The 6,533-nt window shown below is 47.1% G+C and overlaps 1 pseudogene; it reads right to left on the bottom strand.

Annotated features, from left to right (window-relative positions):
• Positions 1-1,440: 1,440 nt before the first annotated feature.
• On the bottom strand, positions 1,441-2,261 carry LOC132229364 (DET1- and DDB1-associated protein 1-like; annotated as a pseudogene).
• Positions 2,262-6,533: the final 4,272 nt, after the last annotated feature.

A 6,533-nucleotide genomic window follows, 5' to 3' on the forward strand; every position in this document is an offset into this window, starting at 1 on the left:
AAGCTATAGTCGGACATCCTTTGAGCTGCTGAGGAGGTGGGAGAGGTTCCCGCAATCACTGCTGGGCTGGCAGCCATGAGCCTGGCTTGTGGCTGAGCAGAGCTCCCCCTGTGGGAGTGCACTGACCACTGGGGGCAGCTCCTGCATTGAGCGTCTGCCCCTTGATGGTCAGTGTGTGTCATAGTGACCAGTCATTCCCAGTCGTTCTGCTGGTCAATTTGCATATTACTCTTTTATTATATGTCTGGTTTACGGATGGGGGTTGGCTGGTTTGCCTTGAAGGGTGTCCGGGATCAGGGTGGGGGTCCTGTTGGGGTGCCTGGCCAGCCTGGATGAGGGGCTGAGGGCCATTTTCAGACTTGCCACACCCCCTTCAGGGTGAGGGTCCCTGCTGGAGTGCCTGGCCAGCCTGGGTGAGGGGCTGAGGGCCGTTTTCAGGTTGGCCACACTTTTTTCAGTGAGGGCAGTCCTGCTCGGGTGCCTGGCCAGCCTGGGTGAGTGGCTGATGGCTGTTTGCAGATTGGCCACAGCCCCTTCAGGGTGGGGGTCCCTGCTGGGGTGCCTGACCAGCCTGGGTGAGGGGCTAAGGGCTGTTTTCAGGCTGGCCACACCCCCTTCAGGGTGGAGGGTCCTGCTGGGGTGCCTGTCCAGTCTGGGTGAGGGGCTGATGGCTGTTTGCAGGCTGGCCACAGTCCTTTCAGTGTGGGGTTCCCCCCTTGGGTGCCTGGCCAGCCTGAGTCAGGGGCTGATGGCTGTTTGCAGGCTGGCCACGGCCCCCAGCCACCCAAGCTCCCAGTGGAGGCTGGCTGGAGGCAGGTATCTAGGATTTATTTATCTTCTATTAGTGAAACTTTGTTGCCTTTAGCAGAGGCCACAGCCGGCCAGGGCAGGCAGGAAGCTTGGCTTCCTCCATCACCAGGGCAACCAAGCCTCCTGCCGGCCGCCATCTTGGTTGGGTTAATTTGCATATAGTCACTCTGATTGGCTGGTGGGCGTGGCTTGGGGTGTAACGAAGGTACGGTTGATTTGCATGTTTCTCTTTTATTAGATTACTGCTTCTATTTCATCAGTTGTTAATGGCCTATTTGGGTTTTCTGATTCAGTTTTAGGAGATTGTATTTTTTTAGTTATTTGTACATTTCATCCAGATTGTCCAACTTGTCGGCATATAGTTGTTCATATTATTTTCTTACAATCCTTTTTATTTCTGTGGTGTCAATGGTTACTTCTCCACTTTCATTTTTTATTTTATTTTCTTGAGTCTTCAGTCTTAGTTTCTTTTTGTCTTTTTCTTTCCTTTTTTTTTCCCCCAGGGGGAAAGATCCTGTTATTGGGGTGGACACTGAGCATGCACCAGTCCATGATAAAATGACTTAAGAGAATTATCTTAAAGGGTTGACTTCTTCCTGTGGTGTATTCTCAGAGCAGGGTTCGGGCACGGAATACATCCTGTTGGAACAGGTGTCAAGGCCAAGTCTTTAAGGCCAGACCAGGGGATGGAAGTGGGAAGCAGGGGCCCACCTCTGTCACCCAGCTGCAGCAGGATTTATCTTTAGACACTCAAAGACACACTCTGGTTCTCCAGAGAAGGACTGGTGAGCAGGAGGAGGGGGTCTGGGGTGGGGTTGGGTAATGAATAAGAATGTTGTTTTTCAAGAAGCATCTACCAACATCACACTACTGGGTCTGACATCCCCTTTAATCATCGCTCGGTACATTTTATAGCATAAATAAAGACTCAAGGAAAATAAATACACTGGCCTCTATAAGGTTGAAAGTGGTGTGCATGGCAGGGTGTGGGTATGTGAACCAGTGGGGAGGGTGGGCAGGATGCTTACACAGGGAAGGCGGGTGAAGAGCAGATAAGACAGGAGGCACCAATGGGGGAGCATCAGTCTTAAGTGTCCTCATGCATGTCTGGGTGTTGGTCCATGCGACCTTGCAGGGAGGTGCTGAGCTCTCGCCCTTGATGTCCACTTGTTCCTAATCTCTCTTCTTGGCAGTGTTCTTTTTGTCCCATTGCTGATGTAGGTAGCACAAAAGGATATTTGTTTTTTCTGTCACAATAATCTGTTCAGATGGGTACTTGCGAGTGGACATGTAGACTGAAGGGCATTGATTTGAAGCTTTACACACAGAGTCGGCAGGAAATTGACTAAAATTGCTTTTGTTGTAGACTGGCAGTCCTTTCAAAAAATATGCCATCATCTGCTTCCTCTGTCTCCACCTCAGCTACTGCCTCAGCCGCCACAGCAGCCACCACAGCCACCTTCTTAGCTGCCAGCGCACAATAACTTCCAGCCATGCTACAGCCTCTTCAGTCCTCATTTCTTGATGAGTCTGGCTAATGGTTCATCAATTTTGTTTATCCTTTTAAAGAACCAGCTCTTGGTTTCATTGATTTTTTTTTTTTAGTCTTTATGTTATTTATTTCTGCTGTAATTTTTATTATTTTCTTTCTTCTATTTACTCTTGTATTTTCTTGTTGCTTTCTTCCTAGTTGTTTAAGTTTAGGGTTAAATAGTTTATTTCTGATTTTTCTTGGTTGTTTTTTTATTTGAGGTATGCCTGTATTGCTCTGAACTTCCCTCTCAGGACTGCTTTTGCTGTGTCCCAGAGATTTTTGGTTATTCTGTGTTCATTTTCATTTGTTTCCAGGAAGCTTTTTTATTTTTTTTTTCTTGATCTCATTGGTAACCCATTCATCTATAATAATAAAAGTGTAATATTCCGGACGACCTTCCGGATGAAGCTGTGGTGGCAGGGGCCGAGGCAGAGGCAGCCGCTGTACCAGTGGGGGCCAAGGCAGCTGCTGCAGTGATGGGGGCTGAGCCCTTTGCACAAAAGTTTGTGCATAAGGCCTCTAGTTGTTTAATAACACGCTATTTAGCCTCCATGTGTTTGAATGTTTTTGGGTGTTTTACTGTAGTTGATTTAATTTCATTCCACTGTGGTCTAAGAAGATGCTTTCAATCTTCTTGAACTTGTAGAGACTTGTTTTGTGTCCTAACATGTGGTCTTTCTTTGTGAATGACCCAAGTGTACTTGAGAAGAATGTATATTCTTCTGCTTTGGGGTGAAATGTTGTATAAATGTCAATAAATCCATCTGATCATCTGATCAGTGTATCCTTTAGACTCACTGTTTCCTTATTATTTTTTTTTCTGGAAGATCTACCCAGTGAAGTCAGCAGGGTGTTAAAGTCCCCTACTATAACTGTATTGTTGTCAATCTCTCTGCTAAAGTCATCTAGAAGTGTTTTTTATATAATTAGGTGTTCCTATATTGGGTGCATATATGTTTAACAAGGTTATATACTCTTTTTGGATGGATCCCTTTAGTATTATGTAGTGACCTTTGTTGTCTCTTGTGATGGCCTTCATTTTGAAGTCTATTTTGTCAGATATGAGTATTGCTACTCCAGCTTTTTTCTTTTCTATTTGCATGGATAAACTTTGTCCCATTCCTTCACTCTCATCCTGTGTGTGTTTTTTGTTTTGAGGTGGGTTTCTTATAGATAGCATATAATTGGGTCATTTTTTGTATCCATTCAGGTACCCTATGCCTTTTGATTGGAGCATTTAATCCAATTGCATTCAGGATTATCATTGATAGATACTTATTTATTGCCATTTTAATTCTGTACGGCTAGGTTTCCCTCTCTATTTCTTCTTCTCATTACTGCTGGGGTCCAGCCCCAGCGGTCCAGGGGTTCCCAAAGGTGTGGACGGAGTCGGCGAAGAATGTTTTACACAGAGACAGCGTTCAGAACTCTCTAGCTTTCCTTAGTCTCCGTGGATCTTCCCTGTGCCTGGCTGAGGCCACAGAGAAAGATCCCAAGGCAAGCTGAGCCTTTATTTTATAGTGAGAGGTAAATAAGGTAGTGGTTTCCATAGTTACACAGTTCTTGTGAGTTTCACTTGTTTTGACCATGGTTACACTTCCTGCACTTCCTCAGCCCATTAGCTTCCCAGATAAGATCTAGGGAGTGTTATAAGGTCAAGCCTAATTATGCTAAGAGGATTGTGCCCTCTAAGCTGGGAATTGTTTGTGACTTTGCCCACAGGTCAGTCTGAGGCTTAACCTTATATCAGCTCCCCACATCTCACCCTTCTTTTATTTTTTAAGCTACTATAATGAGAGTTTTTAAGATACCATAATGAGAGTAAAACTTAAGCATCAAACTTAAGCATCAAGAACAAAACTCTGGCTATTAAAACAATAACAAAACAATGCCAATGCAAAATCCAAAACATTTTAAAACTTGAACATAACATTTTTAAAACTAGTAAGAATAATAAAACAATGGCAATGCAAAACAGCAATAAGTGAGAAATCAAACCACAGTAACATTTTTCTACCAAATGAAAGTTTATTTTTCAGATTTACTTAGAGTCCTCCAACTTGGCTGAGAGAGTAGCTTTCACTTCTTGCTTTTCTACCATCTGCTGGGCCTCAGTTATTAACTTCTTCAGCTGACACCAAGTCGGTGGTTTGGTTGTCCTTGTTGATCTGGCTAATGGTGTCATCACTGGCGACAGGCTTCCTGAAGTGTCAGCAAATTGTACGACTGGATCAAAGGGTCCATCAGGGCCACGTTTGATGGTGGTGTCGGTGTCTGGGGAGGAGTCAGCTGTGCCCTCTGGGTCAGCTGATATGGATGATACTGGGGAGGAGGAGGATGAGGCGGAGATGGAGGATAGTAGAGAAAAAGAAGAGAAAGCAAAAGAACTACAAGTCATGGAAGTATTTAGAAAAAAGAGGAAGAAGAAAGGGAAGAAGGCAGCATCCTGACACAGCCCTTTCCTTCAGCTGCCCCTTTCCCTGTGGTCCAAGGTAGAAATGGTCAAAACAAACCCTGTTGCAGTGAGCGGGCAGCTGCTGTCAGCCAGTCTCTGTCTTTACCTGGGTCCCGATCTGAGCTGGGCCAAGTCTCTTTCTGTTCCCGATCTGAGCTGGGCCAAGTCTCTTTCTGTTATCTGGGTCCCGATCTGAGCTGGGCGTGGGAAGCGAGAAGCAGCCATGGGGGCAGGAGACCTCCCTCAGAAGGGGCAACTGTTCAAGCCCCTGCATAATTGGGGGGGGGGTGAGGATCTGTGCCCCACCTCTGTTGACCCCCAAGTTCTCTCCTGCTGGCCCCTCTGCGACTGTGCCTGTCTTAGGTTGTTCCTCCCTGAGGAATCTTACCCATCTTTGGCTAACCAGCCATCCTCCGGGGCCAAGCAGGGTGATGTGAGGTTCAGTATGCCCCTGTAGCCTCCACGCCCAGCACCTGCCTTGGGTTCCCCTCGCCTGCTGGTGGAGCCCCGGCTCTGGTCACATATCTTGGGGAACCCAGGTTTCTTCTCCAGGGAGGGCCCAGCTCACACCATTGGGTGAGAGACAGATCCATGGTACCAGCCACCATGACCTCAGCAAGAACAGAGAACTCAGGCAACAGCTGTGGGCCTGGGACAGGGCTTTCTCAGCCCAGGATGTCAGGCTTTGGTACAAGACAACTCCACGTTGGGGCATATACCAAACACTCCCAGTCACGGCAGAAAAGGGAGGTGCCTTTCCTGGAACAGTAGCGTAGGGAGATTCTAGGAAAGGCTGTGTTCAGGAGAGAAGGAGAAAGGCCAAAGAAACAGAAAACAAGTAGTCAGGTTGAGAAGAAAAGAAAAAGGAAAGGAGATGTGGGGCAAAGCTGGGACATAAGTGCCGGGGTCCAGCCCCAGTGGGTCCAGGGGTCCCCAAAGGCGTGGACGGAGTCGGCGAAGAAGGAATGACACGGAGACAGCGTTCAGTTGATCAGCAGCCTAGCCAGGATCTCTAGCCCGGATCTCCAGCCAAGTTCTGGTCTGGATCTCCAGAGAGGTTCTGCTGGTTCTCCAGCCAGGTCCAGTCACCAGGTTCTAGTCAGGTTCTCTTGCCATGTTCTATAGTCAGGTTCAGTCCAGGATCTTTTGCCATGTTCTCTCCAGCGAAGTTCTTCTGTCTGTGTAGGTTCTGTCTTCTTGGCTCTCTTCTGAGTTCTGTTCTAAGTTCTGTGTGTTTCTGTCTTGTTACAACTGTATTTATACCAGTTGATTCAATCCTATCAATCTCTATTACAAAGGTTAGGGCGTTTCTTATCTCCATTCCAGGGAGAAAAGATTATGTAGTTTAAGTATGATTGTGCGTAGTTAAAGTGATTAATTACCCGCCTGGCACTTAGTTGAGGGGTTTTATTCCCTCCCTAACTTCAGGGGAAAATCCCTACCTGGGGATTCAACCTTTCTCGGAGAGGTGACCTTGGTTAAAACACAGCGCCAAGAAGGTGAGCAAACATATTAAGAACCGTATGCCATATATGCCAGGTCCCTTGAAACAGCAAGCATGGACCGGCTCCCGGCACATAAGGACAGACAAATAGGAGGCACATGTGATCCTTCCAATGGACAGGTGGTTCCAGCTCAGGGCTGCACATCTGCTGCAGACAGGCACTGGTCAGGTGTGCTGACTCGGCCTCCCAGGGGTGACAGTCCCCAGGAGGGAGGCAGAGGCTGCTCCTT

Source organism: Myotis daubentonii, chromosome 3 (assembly GCF_963259705.1).
Source record: "Myotis daubentonii chromosome 3, mMyoDau2.1, whole genome shotgun sequence".
NCBI classification, from domain to species: Eukaryota; Metazoa; Chordata; class Mammalia; order Chiroptera; family Vespertilionidae; genus Myotis; species Myotis daubentonii.